The following is an 18,961-nucleotide window of genomic DNA, read 5'->3' on the forward strand; positions in this document are numbered from 1 at the left end:
AGACAGAATAGTGTCTAATGAGAAAATGCCCTAGGGTTTTCCATCAGGTGCTAGAAGATTTCTTACCTGTTTAATGATGCTAGGGAATAATTGGAAACCTGAACATGTGAAAGTTCCTGATACATTTCCATTTACTAAAGTTAGGCTTGCTTAAAATCATCCTTAATTGAAAAAAATGGCAATGGAGTGTAGCCTGGGAATTACTATTTCTTTCTCTGTCACTCCTTCATAAGTTCTTCATATAATTGCAAAACAACAGGAGGTGAAAGTCAACTTTTAAATGCAGGTATGTAATAGCAATTTCTGCTGCTTTTAATGTTAATAGAAAATGTTTCTCTTTAGTAGGGGGTGGCCCAGAGGATTACCTGTTCTCCTGGACAAGCAAACTCTTCCAGTTAATCTGGATTAAGCTTGTAAGTGCCTGTCAAACACTGCAGGTGCCTGAGGAGAAACTAAACATGAATTTCCAAATAAAAAATAATGGTGGCAATAAATAGTCGCATTCAGCTAAATGTGAAAAAAGTCTGATATTGCTTGCCAAGTCGACAGTCAGGATGGCCAGCTCTCCCTCTGCTGTCTTCCCCCTCTTCTTTGCCATGATGAGGCTACATCTGGAGCACTGTGCACTGTGCCCAGTTCTGGGCTCCTCAGTTCAAGAAAGATGGATCTTAGGAGAGTTCCATTGTGGAGGGTCACAAAGATGATGTGGTGCAGGCTAATGAGGAAAGGCTGAGTGATCTGGGGCTGTCTGATGTGGAGAAGACTGAGAGGGGACCTTGTCAGTGTTTATAAATATCTAATGGGTGGGAGTCAATGAGATGAGGCCAGGCTCCTGTCACTGGTGTCCAGTGGCAGAACAAGGGGCAGTGGGCACAAACTGAAATGTTCCACATGAATATGGAAAAAAAACCTTCTCTTTGAGGGTGACAGAGCACTGGAACAGGCTGCCCAAAGAAGTTGTAGAGTCTCTTTCTCTGGAAATAGTCAAGGCAGGCCTGGACACTTTGCTGTGTAACCTACCCTTCAGCAAGGGGTTGGACTAGACAGTCTCCTGAGGTCTCTTTCAATCCCTGTAACTCAGATCTTTTTTTTTTTTTTTTTTTTTTACCATTTGCTTTTTGTGAGGATATATAAAAAGGCAGGATGTTGGGTTTTGTTTGTTGGGTTTCTTTTTGTTTTAGATTTGACTTTTGTCATGCATTATAGTAAGAGAATACCGTAGACATCAACACTTCCAATAAATGTGCAGTGAGCAAAATCCCTGAAAAAAGCAGTTACTGTTCCTCATGCTGAGTGGACTGCCAAGCAAATGGTGTCTTTGCCTGAATCATCAAGAGATCTCCTTAGTCTCAGTTTTTGCAAGGTAAAAATAGAAAAGTCTTTAACTGGAATTGTGACTGTTGTGTGGAAAGACAAGAATGCAAGAACTGAACATCCTTGTTTGTTGGTTTGAAGAAAAATCATCAATCTATGTGGTCCCTCTTTAAACGATCTTTGCACTCTCACCAAATTGAATCATAGAATCGCAGAATGGCCTGGGTTGAAGAGGACCATTGCAGTGCTTAGACACTGTAGACATTGTGCTTTAACTTCTGAGCTAAAATCTGGATCCTTTCTGTTTCTCTAGCTCATTTGTAGGCAAAAACTGTTTTCATTTCATGGAACTCGCAGCTTGCCTGCCACGGCCTTCAGGACTAGCTGTGGTCTGTAAGACCATCAGCATAAGCACCACCCCTCTCAGAGTCCCTTGCCCCACTGAGGTCCAATCTGTGGTTTACCTTTCCAGGGCCACATGCCAAGTTGTATCATACAAACTCTTGAGATATTCTAAACCAACCATGGCTTTCTCTGAAGAGCTGAAGAAATATTCAAACTGAGATGAAATGTCTGTCTGGTAAATGGGCTGCACTACTGTATCCCCAGTGTACCCCATCTTTCCATTTAGATTTCTCTGATTCTAGCAGTTGTGGTTTCTGCAGAGAACATGGCACCTTCTGCTCCCCAGGAGGTCCTGTTCTCTGAGGACACAAAGACTTCTCTTCTGTTGACTGCCCTTGTCTTCTTTTTCCCCTTTAGAATAATTTCTATTAATTTGCAGGACCTACCATTATATATTGTTCCTTTCCTGGGAAAGGAAGGAATCAAACTGATTATTTCCTGGCTCTAGTAACCTTCTTGGCACCTTGGTACCTTTTTACTTATCTTGTTTTACAGAGTCCTCAAATCGTCACAGGATGTCATGCAACTTTCTCATTCACTCCTCAAAGTCATCTGTCAGATGTTAAGTGAAATGCTCCGGAGCAATATTATACAAACTTAAGGAAGGACAAAAGTAGCACACAACATGAGAATATACAGTTCTCAGTTTCATTGTTATTTTGCTTTTTGTGGTTTGTTGCTGTAATATGATATCTGCTCTCATTACACAAAAATTAATGGCAAAACTTCCCTTCCTAAGATGAGACTAGCAATTTCCAGGAATTCCACATCAACAGCAGCAGGCAAAACCCCAATTTCTAGACAAGTTGAAAAGTTGGCAAAAATAACCAATTGTATTTTTAGCATTTATTCTTCCATCTTATAAGAAACGTTTATTATAAATAGCCAGCTCCCACTGAATCCCAGGGCTATGGATCAAATTTTACCTCACTGTTATTGCTGCAAAACCAGTATAATTCCATTTATTGTAAGAGATTTATGTCTAATTTGTAGCATGTGTTTTGCATCAAGGCCAAAATTTGACAGCACAGTGAATTTGCCTGATATGCCATCATGTACAAATAGTGCAGGGACCTGGCTACAACCTGGCTGTGTAATTATTGCTTGGCCAATTAGATACTGACTCTAGGGAACCTGCTTTATCAAGGGGGGCGGACAGGATAATCTCCTGTGATCTCTTCCAATGCCTGTACTTCTGTGATACTCTTGACTGCTGGAAATAAAACTAATGAGCAACTGAATTAAGGCATTTAACATTATTCTAAAAAATATTTTTTCAGCCTCAACTGATTAAATACAATTTGATTAATTCCCTCTAACTTTCATCCTATGGTCATGAAGGGGCTGTTCTTGCAAGGACGAGAAGATTGCAAAGACAATTTATACAGAAGTACTTCAGTAGTAGCAGGGCTGCTGGTGTGAAAGGAAGGGCTGGTAATTTAGAATTCCCCTTGGTGCTCAGATTAGCATGCAGCAAATATTTGCTAATGTCAAAGCTTCTTGTTAAACTGAAAGCTCTAGCTAGCTTCTTCCCTTACTTAATTCCAGTAACTTCTTGTGGAAGGATTTACACATACGTATGGTTGTACTGACCTGTGCTCTGTCTTCCTATTTAATTCACTTACCTTTCCCATGACATTGATGTTTGTAAAATCTAGGAGGCACTTACATACCACATTATGTATAACCAGAATATTAGAAATATAAGAAAATTCTGGTTGTGAGACTTCAAACGCAGTGATAAGAAACAATGTAGAAGTTCCCAGCATATTGTTTGTTTTTATACCATCTTATAGAATCTTGCATCTTATAGAATCTTATAGATTCCATCTTATAGATTCCATCTACCATCTTATAGAATAATCTAATATGAATAAGGATCAGGTCTGATTTATGAGAGAAGAAATGTATTTATTTATGTGGTGGAAAAGAAAACAAACGTTGTAGTTAGCTCTTCAACACTTGCACCATAGTTGTCACCCTGATCCTTCAAAGCATTTTTCTCAGGAAAAAGGTAGGGGAAGATGGTAGTCCTGGTTGTTAGAGGAGCCAATTCGTTGCTGTGCGTCTGCTGAGTAGCCAGTGATGGGCATGTAGAGAGGCTCTCACAAGACCCTCGAGAGTATGAAATACGCTATATGAAATCATCTCAAACATCCTATTGCTATAATTTGGAAGGGATTTACTTTTCCCCAACGTCTGTAAATCACCATGTATTATTATATTGTTAGATTAGTTTTTTTATATTATTTAACATTTAATCTGTGTAATAGATATGTATTCACTAGGTGACAACATTTCAGCTCCCAGCTACATTCATGCAGAAGGCATGCAACTCCCATCTGCAGGGGGGTAGTAAGAAGGATCCAGGGCACTACAGGCCTCTCAGCCTGACTTCAGTGCTGGGGCCAGTGAGAGGACTAGAGGGAATGGCCTCAAGTTGTGCCACGGGAGGTTCAGGTTGGGTACGAGGAAAAATTTCTTCTCAGAACGAGTGGTAATGCACTGAAATGGGCTGCACAGGGAAGTAGTTCAACAAAGATTTAGATGTTGTACTATGGGACAATATGGGGAAATATTGGCAATGGGTGGACAGTTGGGCTGGATGATCTTGGAGGTCTTTTCCAACCTTGGTGATTCTATGATTCTACAATTTTTAAAGAAAATGTACCATCCCTTAGGTGAAGTTGGGAATTTTGAAATAATGAACGTAGCATTCTTCCCACAGGGAGCCAAAAAGCATGTCCCAGAAGAGCAAGCAGATGACATCTTCATTTCTAAGCCAGGTGGCTTCCCCTGCAACTGCCAGCATAAACAAACTTGAAAAGTCTTTCACACAAAGGTATTCAGTGATGGGCAGCTATGCTGGCAAGTCACCAAACATAGTTTGAAATGTCAAGCAAAATTTTAGTTGTTTCTTTCAGTAAGCTCAGTCCTTAGATCTGGCAGACAAAAAGGTTGCTGAAGAACCTGCGTTCTTCAAAGCATTTTTAGGAAGCACATATGCAAAAAAAGAAAAAAACAACTTTAAACGGAGAGGGGACAATTTTAATAGCTTCTGAAGTAATTTGCTCATCGTTTATCAAAATTAAACAAAGCTTATCTGTGGATATGGAAGCATTTTTCTGATCAGCACCTTTTGCTGAGAAGTATTTTGTTGGAGTTGATAAAGCTTTTAATACAGAAGTACTGAAACCATGTGTCATACGAATACTGACATCTCTGAAAGCATGGGAATAGTTTGTGAAGACAGTTGCTCTGTCTATAATCCATTTTAAAAGACAAATCATTTGAAGTGTCTTTCTATAATTAAATGAGTATTTGAGATAGTTCTGAACAGATGTTTACTGCTATCGTATTCATTGTGAATGACATGTTAAGTATCACATGGAGAGCTGTATACAGGTATGGTGATTATAACAGAACAACTTTGTGACTGAAGGATTACTTACCCCATACAAGAGAGGGATTAAAACGTTCCAGCTGAGAAGAAAAGAGACTTTAAAAGTGTTTCTTAACAAATGGTTCTGAATGATTGTCAATACAACAGATATAGGGAAGTGTTTCAACTCTGTATTATTGCATATATGAAAGAAACCCCAGGATCTGCTGTATGTGGATCAGGGCTATCTGAAGCACAGATAGGAGTTGAGCGGAGGATGGCTTGAGAGCAGCCCTGAGGAGAAGGATTTGGAAGTGTCAGTTGAGGAAAGATTCAGCATGAGCTGGTGATGTGCGCTTGCAGCCCAGAAGGCCAACCATATTCTGGGTTGCATCAAGAGAAGCATGACCAGCAGGTCAAGGGAGGTGATTTTGACCCTCTTTTCTGCTCTTGTGAGACGTCACTGGAGTGCTGCATACAGTTCTGGAGCTGCCCACACAAAAAATACATAGAGTTGTTAGAGCAGATCCAGAGAAGGTCTACGAAACTAATCAGAGAGCTAGAGTACCTCCCCTATGGGGACAGACAGAGAGCTGGGGCTCTTCAGCTTGGAGAAGAGAAGGCTCTGACACCTTATAGTGGCCTTCCAGTACTTGAAGGGGGCCTACAGGAAAGCTGGGGAGGGACTTTTTATAACAGCATATAGCAGCAGGACAGGGGGAAATGGTTCGAAACTATAAGAGGGCAGATTGAGGCTAGGTATCAAGAAGAAATTCTTCACTGCGAGGGTGTGAGACACTGGAACAGTGAGGTTGTGAATGTCCCCTCCCTGGAAGTATTCAGCACCAGGCTGGATGGGGCTTTGAGCAATCTGGTCTAGAGGGAACTGTCCCTGCCTATAGCAGGGGAGTTGGAAAGATGATCTTAAAGGTCCCTTCTAACCCAAACCATTCTATGATTCTCTGAAATCACAAGGTTAGGCTTCAGTCTTTTGATGCTCATACACTGAATTATTAGGTGATGATTTTCTTTACTGGGACTATGCAGTGCTGCCTTCTCAATCAAAATGAATACAAATTTAAACTGTTTTTTTTTTCTGTACGTCATCAAGTAATAACATCTTGGTTATGACCTTATGAACCTTATGAACCTTGGTTATAACCTTTTGAACCTTATGAGATATCCTCAAAACAGCTAAGAAAGTAGTGTATTGCTTTACTCAGTCTTCTGAATAACATGGAGGATGTCAGCAAAGAGGATTCTGGCAACATAATATTTCTGAGTTCTTTAAGATATCAAAATGACTGGTAAGGAATGAGTACGATGATGTTTGGACCAAAGAGGGAGCTTTCTGGGTAAAATAAGCCCTTTAGCACCCATGTGTTTTGCCCTGGAACTGTAAAGAGTGAGCCAGATCCATAGTATTCAGTTCCAGTTTGTTATCAAGCAGACTTGTACATGCAGAATGTTTCTCTCATAGCGTTATAAAAGCTGATCAGGAATCCTGTTTGATATTTTTATTCTTGTAAATTGCATGGATTGTATGGTTTTGAGCAGAATATTACATTTCTTTGCTGAATTTTGAATCTTTTTGTACTCTTGCAAAGTCTTTGTGACTTCAGCACAGATGCTTCACCAAAGTTTTCTCTAGATTTCTATCTAGATTTCTCTATCTGGTGACACAAAAGAAAAGAGACAGTAGAAAACAAGATTTAAGAAATAAGCATGCTTCATTGTCACAACAACAAAAAATAGTGTTTCCAGGTTACCTGAGCAACAACCAGCCCATTTTCAAGATAAATACGCTAAATGATGTGGGAATAAATATGATTTCTAATAAGTTCACCAGCTCAATTAGGTAGAAATAAGCAAATATGGCAAATTGCAGGGTGCTCTCACAGCAGGATTTGAGAAGGAAGCAAAGGTTCCTAGGCCTTCCTCCCTGGTGTGTTATGTGGTAACAGCTTTCAGGTGTTCAGACACCCAGGCTAGTTAGCAGCCTTGAGGTTCCAAGTTGCCTGTTGATTTTTGTGGGGGTTTTTTGTTTGTTTGTTTGTTTTTGAAAACTGTCTTCAGAATATGGTCTGCTAAAATATCTTCAGCTTGTAATGTTGTGCTACCTGCTGTGTGGCTTGTAAATAAACATTGAAAAGATCCTGGTCTTCATAACCACAATTTGAGGTCAGAAAATATAAGAAAGAACACAAATCTGCTGTAACAAGCATATGAAGCAGCTGCCATTGATAACTAGTGGTCATTGGAATGTATTCAGATCTTCTGTCTGATTATACACCTCCATCTCCATTACTGTTACACATGTGATTAGCAGATCTTACACAAAAAAAAAATGAGTTTATTGGAGTGAAGAGCTTCTTAATTGTCTTGGACTCATCTGGCAGTGCACCTCTGCAGAGATGGATGCAATTCAGTTTGCTGCTCTCTCATCTGAGTATTTTCATTCCTCTCTTTCAGACTAGCATCCACTGTTCAAGAATAGTCAGTAGATGTTATTTCAATATGTTTATACTGATTCAGCTAACATGATCTTTCAGCATTTTAATATTAGTACACATTCAAGACATACTACACTCCTAACAGCACTGTGGGTTTATTCTTTTCTCTGTTTTGCATTTGTGGGAGTTTGGCAGTTATGGTCTGCCTACTGAAATCGGGTTATTTTTTCAGTCTATACTATTCAGCATCATATATGTTGAGAACTGTTTGAAACCACAACACCATAGAAGTTTAAAGTTGCTGTGACTTTGAAACCATTAATTTCTTCAGCTGGGGAAAGAAAAAAGAAAGAAAAAAAACACAACAGAACAAAAAGATGTAGCTGACCAGCCTTGTTTTCAGAAGGCAACCTCCTAGTGGAAGTCTGATGAACTCCCTTCCTTCAAGTATTTCAGAGACAATGATTTTGTTCTAAAAGAAATTCTTTTGCAACTTGGGCTTTTCCACCTGCTTCTCAGCATGTGCATTATGTGCTATATCAAAGCACTGTTTCATGTATGGCAAACTGTTTTGGACATGGCTGCAAGGAAGCCAATTACAGAGAGACAAAAGGCTGTATGGACTCATTATAGTTCAGAAAGAAGTTGGTAAATAGTTTCAAAAGTTTCAGATTTGTTTTCACACAGCCAAAGCTCTGGTCACTCACACTCCTAAGAAGTCCCATTATTTAATTCTGCACCTCTTTTCCAAAGAAAAACTTGTTACTAGGAGCTGTGAATGATGAGGTTGGAAACATTTGAACCTATTACCAGTACAGGTGACATCCTCAAAACTTCTGGAAAGAGCCAGGACATTGCTTTGCTGTTGCATTATAACTTTTTCAAGGATTTTTAAATGAATTGAATGTTTTGTTTTTAGAGCTGCTTAAGCATCTTTCCCCTGGCAGAATACATTATGAACTAGTGATAGATACATAGCAAAAGCATTTTCAGATTCACCATTTCAATTAGCAGAATCTGTCAGTCCTTTTCAGTAGCAATAGTTATTAAATTGATTAGCATTAAATGTATCAAATAAACCACCATACCATGGTGGAAAACACACAGAGCACTGTTCTGTATGCAGGCTGCCAACCTCTCTGCTTCCTACTGTAACAGCTGGGAAAAGCCATCCTCCACAGTAATCTAAACCATCTCTCAGATGATACTTTAGAGAAATTTCTCTTTGTGCTTTTTAAAATGTTTTCAGCTATTTTAACACCAATTTTTTGAAATGTTGGACCTTTCTTATGTGACTGTATCTTAGCACAGGGACCAGAAAACAGCCCTTGATTAGACCTTGCAGACCCTCAGAAAGTCTGTTCCTGTGCTGCTCTCCAGATTTGCTGTAATCTTTTTTAGGTTCAGATGAGCATTTCCCCCCCAAGAGTTATTACTCTTACATTTTTCAGCCGTATCATTTCAACTCAGTGACCTTTGTCTCTTCAAGTAAAATATGATTTTATTTTCATTAATCTAGAACTGTCTGGTTGGAAAGCCTGGCATCCCTCTTATCCTCTACATAATTTTACATCCCACTGAGGCCAACCTTCCAGTCTCAACTGTCCTCTGGTTTGGGATGTCCCCAGTTACTTGTCCATTTATAACAAAAAAATGCCCAACTTTGCAGCTTTTAACCACTCTTTAACATCTTCTTTTAGTCTCATTCAATTCTATCCTTTTCTGTATGCTTGTGATGGTGTTTTTCAATAGTTTGTATGGATAAGGCAACTGATGCTTAGAGTTAGAATTACAGAATATAATGGTACACAGAGAGCAGGACTTGTCCATCACAAAGGAAGGAAAGAAAAGGGAATCATTCCCTGCAGTAGGCATTGCAGTGTTGTTGTGGGTTTTTTTTTATGTTTGCAATTGCAGTATCCTGTTTTACCTATAGTTTGCTTTTTTTTTTTCCCTTCCTATATAGAAAGCCAAGTTTGTGTTGGTAATTTTGCACCCAGTGTTAGCAATGCTTCTTCTGTAGGAGACAAACTCTTTGGAGCCTGGCATTGTTTCACACACTTAACTTCTGTTCCCAAGTGTCCAACAATCAGTTACCCCAGCATAATTTCTTGTTTTTAAAATGTCAAGAATAATGAAAACTATTTTTTCCTCCTTCATAAATCATATGTTTTACAAGTTAATATATAAGAAGTTAATATATAAGAAATAGGAGTTCAGTTTCTCCTTATATGTTCACAGTAAGCACTCACAGAACTCCCAGTTCTGTGTCACCGATTCTCCAGTGACAAATACTCATTGCAGTCTCTAATAACATAACTGTCAGCAAAGTCTACCAGTTTTCAGAATTTTAATAGTAATACTTGCATCTGTTTCTTTCTATACAGAATATTTCAAGAATCCTGCCACATACCATACCAACAGATTTCTCTTTAGGATGTGACCTCATGCTTTTTATTTGTATCGCCTGAAGCACCTTCTTTGTATCAGTGAATTTTTTGTCTTTATTCAAAGCTTTCGTGGGACTGCCTGTCTCTGAGGAGCTGAGGTGGTGTCTGTGATGTCTTTTATAGATGCTTCTTTTGATCTATCCTTGCTCTTGATGTATATAAGCTTCAGGCTAACTTCATTTTTTGGATGAGGTTTTCTGTAACCTTGAGGTGGCAGTGTTGAGGCTCTTGGCATGTGATGGTTCTGTTGGCAGTTCCTCCCAAGCCTTCTCTCTGTCATCAGGACAAAGTTTGAATTAGTTAGGAAGATGTAATTACATACAAACATACATGCACATATACTGATTCTTTTACGGTATCAAAAATTATCTTATCTCAGTCCAGCTTTCTTCCAGCCTAGCCAGAGACAGGTTTGGGGTTTTTTTTTTTTTTTCCTTTTCTTTCTTTTGCTTAACGTTTGCAGCAGAAGTCTTTCTTCTTTAGCTGAACTGCACGTAATGCTGTTGAATAAATGTGCTGCAGCTGTCTTGATATTTAGAGCCAGGGAAGAGCATTAATTTTATGAAGTCCACTTTACCTAAAAGTCACTGACGTGGTTTCCCTGGTCTTTTATGTTCAAGAGGAAGAACTCACAAATTCTAACTTTAGCTTTACCTTTAAAAGAGAAGAAACACTAGAACTGTATACAAGGGGAAGCTCTCTGAATACCTCTTGGACTGACAAAGCAAAACACAGAAGCTATTGACATATGTACCTTTCCTACAGTATTGGGTGAAAAAATCCCTGCAAAAGATGTATAAACACTGTTTTCCTCCAAGAAAAATCAGATACTTTATGTATGCATGCCAAAAAAAAAAAGTCAAGTAAGACAATTTAAACTAACATCAGAAAACCTTTTAAATATACCTAAGTTTGTACCACTTAGATGGAACATTTTAGTGTAGACAAACCTATGGCACACATTTTGTTCCAATTCTGTAATTGCTCCAGACTGACTGCTTTAAAATGTACCCTTGAAGCGGTGCTAGCTATATTTATGATTCTGGTATTATTGTGCCCAGGTGAGTTATGGCTTGAAGCTGCTGTTTGTTGTTAGCAGTGTAGACTATTCAACAGAATAAAAGGTTTATGTGCACATACATGTTCATCATCGTACATGCATATGCTTAACTGGCGCTGATACAATCGTATGCATTTATCAGTGTAGCATGTCTGTGACTCTGTTAATCTTCTCTCTAACTTCCATGTCCAGACTCTTTGCCATCTTTGTAGAGTCCTCCTGTGGGTGTTTACTTATCAGTTTTATCTCCTTATATTGTGGAGCCCAAACCTTCCCAGGGTGGAGGTGAGGCCATACCATACCAGAGCAGAGCAGAACAATCTCTTCCCCTTGCCTGTCTGGCAATGCCAGCCAAGATAGCAAGTAGAACTTCTAGTTTTCAGTTATAAAGTGCAGAGTGTTTCCTCTGTAGAGCAGCTGTGTTTAGGGCTGCAGCCTTTGTGAGAGGGCTGAAACAGCAGTGCTAACAGCTCTGCCCACTGAATTTTGTCGATAGCTACCTGAGTTAGAGCTCTAAGGTCTCAGGAGAACTGTGCCTGCAGTACATCCCCACAGAGCTGCACAGCTGAACCTTTGCTGCCTTTCCAAGGCTGGGGAGTGCTGAACAGGTGTCATCGAGTGCTTGCATACTCCTACAGCCCTAGTAGAGCTGTGGGCATTGCTGTGCCTCTTGGAGCCTGCCAAACTGTTGATGGCTGCCTTTGGTGAGCAATCAGTCTGGGCCAGGTACAGAGTCACATCCACCTGTGGATCTTGGGTACCTTTTGATAGAAAATATTAAATTTAATATTTTTCTGTACTTTAAGAACATAAAAATTACATCTGCCTTAAATGTTCAGAGTGGTGAGGTGCTGGAACTGGCTACCCAGAGGTTGTGGATGCCCTGTCCCTAGAGGTGTTCAAGGCCAGGTTGGATGGGCCCTAGGCAGCCTGGTCTACTATTAAACAGTAGGTGGCCCTGCATGAGGCAGGGGGGTTGGAGATTCATGATCCTGAGGTCCCTTCCAACCCTGGCCATTCTGTGATCCAGCAAGTCATAAAAAGTAACTATAAAATAGTTACAATGTCTTTTCAAAACTTAGCTCTATTCTTGCCCTGTAGTAATGCAAACAGTGTGCAGACTTACCCATCTATCAAGGGATGATGGAGAGTCATTGGGCACAGCACCTCAGGCTTCAAAAACTACATAAAAATTGTGGAGGGAAACCAGAAGGTAGGTGTAAAATATTTATACGTGGAATTTATGGTAGCAATGGAACTGTAACAAGGCTGTGTATTTCTGTTACACAAGACCTAGCACGAACCTTAAATAAAAGATAAACTTAGTTATATGAAACAGAATGGCAGGGTTCCCACGAATTATCATATTTAAAAAACAAAAACAAAGCACCCTTAAAATAATTAAAATTACAGTATCTCAGAAAGGGTCATACATTATTTAAGGACTACATAGACTTTGTAACTGAGGTATCAACAGATCCATAAAGAAGTTGTCTACCAATACTGAATTTTTATTATATTTTACTCCCAGTATTGTACCTTTAGCAGTTATTTTATTTAAGCCTTTTAGATTTCTCAAAATTGAGAGCTTTTCTTACACTAGGTTTCTTTTCAATACAGACCATGCAGTTTATGTATTTGAAATGAGAAGAAGCAGTAACAGTTATCCAACTCCAAAGGCAGGTTTCAACAGCGACTCACTGTGAGCTAAACTTTGCTGTGTTAAATACGGACATTGCATCATATACTTTAACACATCATCAATTTTACTTCTGCTCTCCAAAACCAAGTTACTGAAAACCCCACAAGTTATTTCTGCCCTTGAAGTCTCATTCATACACTTATCATGAAACTAATCTTCTACAGCTGTGTTACAAGATTCAGTTTTTTAGGAGACTTTTCTGAGACAAAGAAATGTTATGCATAGTCAGTCACACAAATCCTTGTGTCCCTGCTATCGCAGACTGAACGTGAGACTGGTACATTCCTCAAAGCTTATTTTCCTCCTCTCCCTCAGCCTCACTATTTTTGTTCAGCCTGCCCTGGTTTTAGTGCAAGCATCAACTCACCCAGGCCTCCTGACCTGCTCACTGACAACACCAAGATGCCCTTTCTGGTCTGCACGTCTAAGTCCATGAGTTCACCCTGTTTGCACAAAAAGCTGATGAAGAAGGTGCAGCTTGAATATCTGTGCTGAAAAGTCTGGTGTATGAATTGAGAGAGATGAAAAATTACAAAGCAGTAAAGACTTGGGCTGTTGACCTAGGACTCTAGAAAGTATAGTTTAAAAGCCCTTGCTTTATCCCTGTCTTCATTTTTCTGGGTCTCATTGGTGTGCATGTTTTGCTGGTGTCAAGCTTTTTGTCCTGGATCTCCTTGTGCTCTTGTGACTGTCAAGTGCAGAGCTGCCTTCATGCTGCTGCTGAGGAAGGCTTTGAAACGTGTATGTGTGTGTATGTGCCTGTGTGTGCACATATGCTTGCCTGGTGTATGCATATTGGGAAAGGATGAGAAATAACTTTTCTCTACATCTCAAAGCCACGTAGAGAATAAAGGCATTAAATATAGTCTTTTCATCCAAAAATCTTGTATGGCAGAGAAGCCAAAGGTTCCTACTGCCTCCAGGAAGAAAAAGGTTTGAAGACAGACAGCTCTCAGCCTAGTTTCAATCTGGGAGGTGGTAACATCTTGAGATCCCACAATTTTTTTGTTGTATGGAGCCAGCAGGGCATGCAAGCATGTCCCGGGATAGCCTAGAATTGTTGGCTCACAGAGCTGAGGACTCCAGTTAGCCAAATCCTGCAGATCAGCACAGTCTCCTGAGTTCCAGTGCGAGAGCCACTCTAGAAGCTCCTGCGTGCTATAGATGGCTCAGGAATATGTATGAACCAACCTAGCAGAACCACAGAAGAATCACTAATATCAACTTTCAATACTGCAATTATTTCCCATATGTATTTTCCATGATTGTTGACAGCTAAGATTAATATTTGAATGAGACAGGGCATTTCAGTTATTGGAGTGAGCTGACTCATTTACTAGTTTTTTACCAGTTTAGGTTGTGGATGCCCTGTCCCTGGAGGTGTTCAAGGCCAGACTGGATGGGGCCCTGGGCAGCCTGGTCTACTATTAAATGGGGAGGTTGGTGGCCCTGCATGTGGCAGGAGGGTTGGAGATTCATGATCCTTGAGGTCCCTTCCACCCCTGGCCATTCTGTGATGCTGTGCTAGTTGAACTTTACCAGTTCAGCTCTTGGTTGCCATTAGTGGAAAGAAAAGGTTTTGTAATCATATGGTTTGGTCTCATTTCTTTGAAAATAATTCAGTGGGCTTTGAAGCAGTGGCAGTATTGCTTTCTGCTAGGTTTCGTGACTCTCCAGATAAGTTAGGGAGGGAAGAAGGTATCAAGATACATGAGGAATTGTAGTTTGTACTTGGGTAGCTACATTTATTTTTTCATCACAGCATCTTAAATTGTTAATTTCAACTTCAGTGTTGCCCTTTAGGATTGGACTGAGTGGTGCTAGGAGCTGTGCAGAAGGTTACAATCCCTCCATGTCTGCCTGGGCTGAGCTGCATGCAAGACATCGTGGGTGTAGGCTGGCACAGAATGGAGCAGCAGCACTGCCACTGAAGGGAAGGTCCCAGGTCACCAAGCTGGTCACTTAGCATAGTGCTGGATTTGCAGATATGACTCAGCTCTAATAGCCCTGGAGGCATTTACAGCTTCCAAGGAGTGCTGGGGATGCCTGGTTGCAACGTTCACGCAGATCACGAAGCAGAGGAGCAGAAAGCATAGAGGAGCTGCTACAGTCACATATCCCCTGTGTTCCTGGCAGGCTGAGCACCTCTCTACCACGAAGCTATCTGTGCAACAGAGTAGCAGTGCTAGTGAAAGGGATACTAAGGCACACCAGGCTGCCCATGAGAAAATCTTATTGTGTCAAATAATTGTTGCACTAACAGAGCATTTCAGGACTCAGCTAACCTGTTATTCCCCTGCAGTCAGTGAAATGGTCAGGATGATGAAACAAGCATTTGTGAAAACATGTGACCACCAGTGTGTCACCAGACAAACTCTGCTCAGATGCAGAGCTTCCACTGGTGTGAAATCAAAGTGGGATATGTGCATGTTTGTGATGTATGCGTGCAGCTAGGAAGATAAACTGTGCCAGACATTTTCCATGTTAGAGGTTGGACCCAAGTCCAAGTACAGCTGTCAGATAGCTGTGACAGTCCCACACCTGTTCCTGTAAACATGTCCTCTATACGGTCTCTTCTTCTTCACTTACTGGGAAGGACTTGATGTCCTCCTTTCTTTCCAGAACAGGGCTCTGTTATAAACTTACTGGTGTGACGGTGTCAAAAGGGGAGTAATATGGGGTAATTTGCAGTGCTTTAGCTGTTCCTAGAAGAGTTCTTATTGGAGACAGGATTATTCTGGCGGAACTAGAATTTTGGTAGCACTACTTGTCCTGCTCGGAGAGTACAAGAATAAACTATTATGACAGAAGTGATTTTTACCAAATTAATAGTGTCTGCACACTGTGGGAACAGTACAGGACATTTTCTCAATAAAATCTTTCAAGTACAGCTTCTCTTAAAGTTGTTTTTCCTGCCTCTCCTTTAGAAGCACACAATATCCCTACGTAAATAGCTCAGTGCAGAATGTGTACTGGGGGAAAGAGGGTCAGCAACTTTGCAGGTATGCAGGATTTCCAATATTTATCTAAAGTAATTACAGTTTTCATTATGGTCAAATCTCTTGGTCCTATTTAGTTTGGCTTCCACATTTTTTGGTCCTCGATCATTTTTTTTTGTTGTTCCACTGGTGAAATTTATTGTTTTCCTGATGAATCATGACCAAACTAGAGCTGATAGAGGCAAACAAAGAAAAGAATTAAATAAATAGGAAATGCAATGGGAATATAGAAACTGCACAAAGAGCTCTGATTGTCAATTGAACTGGAAAGCCATTTGGTGATTACATTTCTAGCATTACAGTGATTCATTATTGTTGCTATACTGTTACCCCCTCTTTCTACCCACTTCTTTGTGGGAAAGGCAGGAGAAGCAAACTGTGCTACCAAAAGCACCCAACACACACATTCAAAAGGGAAATGAAGCCTCTTGGAAAAAAAAGAAGAAAAAGTGCTATCTTGCAGAACAATGGAAAGATTCAATCTCATGAGCCAAAATGGAGTGTGAAATCTACATGTCTGTCTAGTCTTCCTACACAGATATATTATATTCAGTGCTCCAGGCTTCATTCATGAAGGGTTAGAATTGATGAACTGCTTTTCATACCCTTTCACAATACTAAGCGACCAGGAAATGAAAATGGAAAGTTTAAATAATATAATACATGAATGTCAGAAAATCCAGAATTAGGAATGTGCGGCAAATGGTGTACCTCCAGGCAAAGTGTGTGTGATGACCTGGAGAAACGGCGACCGGTAGCTCTGGAGTAGTTTACAATAGAGATGATATGACATAAAAACTGCCTGCAGTAGGCAGCTGCGCTCCTGGGGGCAGTGTACCGTGGCCTTCTGAGGACATCAGGATGAGGGGAGCACAGCTTCAGCCTCAGCCATGCCGTGCAGATGCGTCAGGAAAATGCAATGGGATGGGGATGGGAGATGAGGGCGGATGAGGATGGCTGTGCAGCCCAGGTTCTGGGATTGCTTTAATTTAGCTCTTCTGGGTTTTCAAAGGCTGATAATCAGGATATTGAAGAGAAAAATTAGATGAACCAGACATTTTGTAGATTTGATTAATTATAGAAAGTTGATGCTCATTTTCTCTTCTCTCTCAAATTTCAATATGAACAAACTAATCTTTGAGGAGAGTGTTTGTGTAATATTGGTATTTACCTTCTGCCAGAGGGTTCATCTTCAAGAGGACTTCTTGTTGCACATCAGTCCTTCCTCTCAAACTGTTGGTAAGAACTACAGTTGGTTGCTTTACTTTGATTAGGCTCATTAATTGCTTTATGAAACCATGGAACATGATTACATTACACTGTTGATGTACTTACATTTCCTTTATCGTTCTTTTGTTTAAGTATCCTTATGTCCTTTTGGAATAGGCACACAGTATATTCTGAACACAGAGGTGGGTTTTAGAGCACTAATAACAGACTTCAACAAGTGTTGCTACCAAGCCAAAATCTGCAAAATTGTTCTGAGTGGGAGGTGTGCAGTGCTATAGAAAACTTTTATTGATTCTGGAGGTTGAATTCCTTCCAGCTTCTGCAAACTGACCTCTGCTAAAGATATTTTTGTATATTCAGGAAACAAGTCTGAGTATTCTTTTGAGCAATATGTCAAAAAATGACAATAGTGAAGGAAAAATGAAGCTACAAGCAATGTAGTTGTTGGGTACAGCTGAATATTGTGAAATACAACACCAGTTTGTTGTAATAAGTGGATCGTGGCTTACAGGCAAATCAGTACTGTGCTAATTTCAGAATAGAAGTCTGAAATTTGTACTCAGAAGACCATCTTCGTTGCTGTGTAGAAATTGATATGCATATCTATTGCTACTAAGATAGTGTCACATCTACAGACATTTCCAACAAATTGATTGAAACGCTTTCCAGTAGCTTAAAAATGTTCCACTTTTCCAGCTTAGAATGACCTGATTCCTATTTGATTAACTATCATCTTGATTTCTACATGAAATAATCCTCTTCTATTTGTAAAATAATATTCTTTACATTCCACCAGCATTTCTCATACCATAAAAATTCCATATCACTAGCAGTTTTTTCCTGCAGTTGTTTCCTGTTTTTATTTCTTCACCACAAAAAGTAATCTTGTGTTTTCAAATCATCTGCAACTGCCAGCCACTGCTTTTATTTCCTCTTTTATATGATTTCATAATTTCATTCTATATTTGCTTCTCAGGCTGCAGTTTAAATTTTTGCTCTTTCCCTGTTTGGCTCCATGGATCAGGTGGTCTCATTGCTCACTAAGACATTCCCCACCTGTATATTTTTCTGTTGGCTTCTCCTCTATACTTCATGTCTCAGTAATCTAAAATATTGTATATCATTCTTGTTCTACTTCTTTATCTCTGAAGGACAGTAATAAGGCAGAGAAGAAATAAGAAAGGCAATAATACTGGTTAGATACATGTCTTAACAGAGAGAAACTAGAGACTAAATAGTATAGACCTCCTCAGACTGGGAAAGAAATGAGAAAGGAGGAAATAACAGAAGTCTATAAACCCAGAAGGGGGAAGGTGAATGGAGAAGATGAGTGGATAATGTTATCGCAACAGTAGGAACCCTGAAATGAATTGTCAGGTAGCAGGTTAGACAAAGACTTCCTTTCTACAAAGCACAATTAAATAGTGGGACTTACTGCCTCAGGAGAGCAAAAGTATAAATGATTTGAAAGAGGATTTGACAGGATTGATGGAGAAATTATTAAACATGATGTCCTGAAATCCTCTGAACTGCAGATTCCAGGAAAGTTATATACCAGGGAAAGATCTCCCTATTTATATGTTCTTCTTTATTCATACTTTCCTATATCCTTTCTCTGAAAGTTGCCCACTCACCATCAGGGGCAGAGCTCTAATTCAAGTGGGCAATGCCATGTCCCTGCTCTGTGGTGTTGCTCCTACTTGAAATCCTGATCCCAGGCAGCTGGCACCCCTCAGCAGTGGAGCTGGGGAGCAAAGTATGTCAATTGCTTCTAAGCCTGTAGTTGTTTCTTTTTTTCCCCACAAGCAATGCTTAGCAACTAGGAAAGTCTAGTTACACATTGGAATGTAGTATGTGCTCTGATGTTTGATTTGAGAATGATAGTACAGAGGCCTGTGTTTCCTCCACAATACAGAGCTGCAGTCCAGCTCTCTCCAGCAGAGAACTTTAATGAGAATGCTAGAGC

General features: G+C 40.0%; 1 protein-coding gene and 1 long non-coding RNA gene across 2 annotated transcripts in view; both read left to right on the forward strand.

The window, feature by feature from the left end:
* The window catches only part of KCNK13 (potassium two pore domain channel subfamily K member 13), a 58,336-nt gene that overhangs the window by 28,971 nt on the left and 10,404 nt on the right, over window positions 1-18,961 (forward strand). The gene's annotated exons all lie outside the window — the stretch shown is intronic.
* On the forward strand, window positions 1,166-2,960 carry LOC128086473 (uncharacterized). Its single transcript, XR_008209378.1, has 2 exons — window positions 1,166-1,363; window positions 2,215-2,960. It is a non-coding gene; the product is annotated as an uncharacterized LOC128086473 (long non-coding RNA).

This window comes from Tympanuchus pallidicinctus, unplaced genomic scaffold, assembly GCF_026119805.1.
Source record: "Tympanuchus pallidicinctus isolate F22 unplaced genomic scaffold, pur_lepc_1.0 scaffold3, whole genome shotgun sequence".
In the NCBI taxonomy this organism is placed as follows: domain Eukaryota; kingdom Metazoa; phylum Chordata; class Aves; order Galliformes; family Phasianidae; genus Tympanuchus; species Tympanuchus pallidicinctus.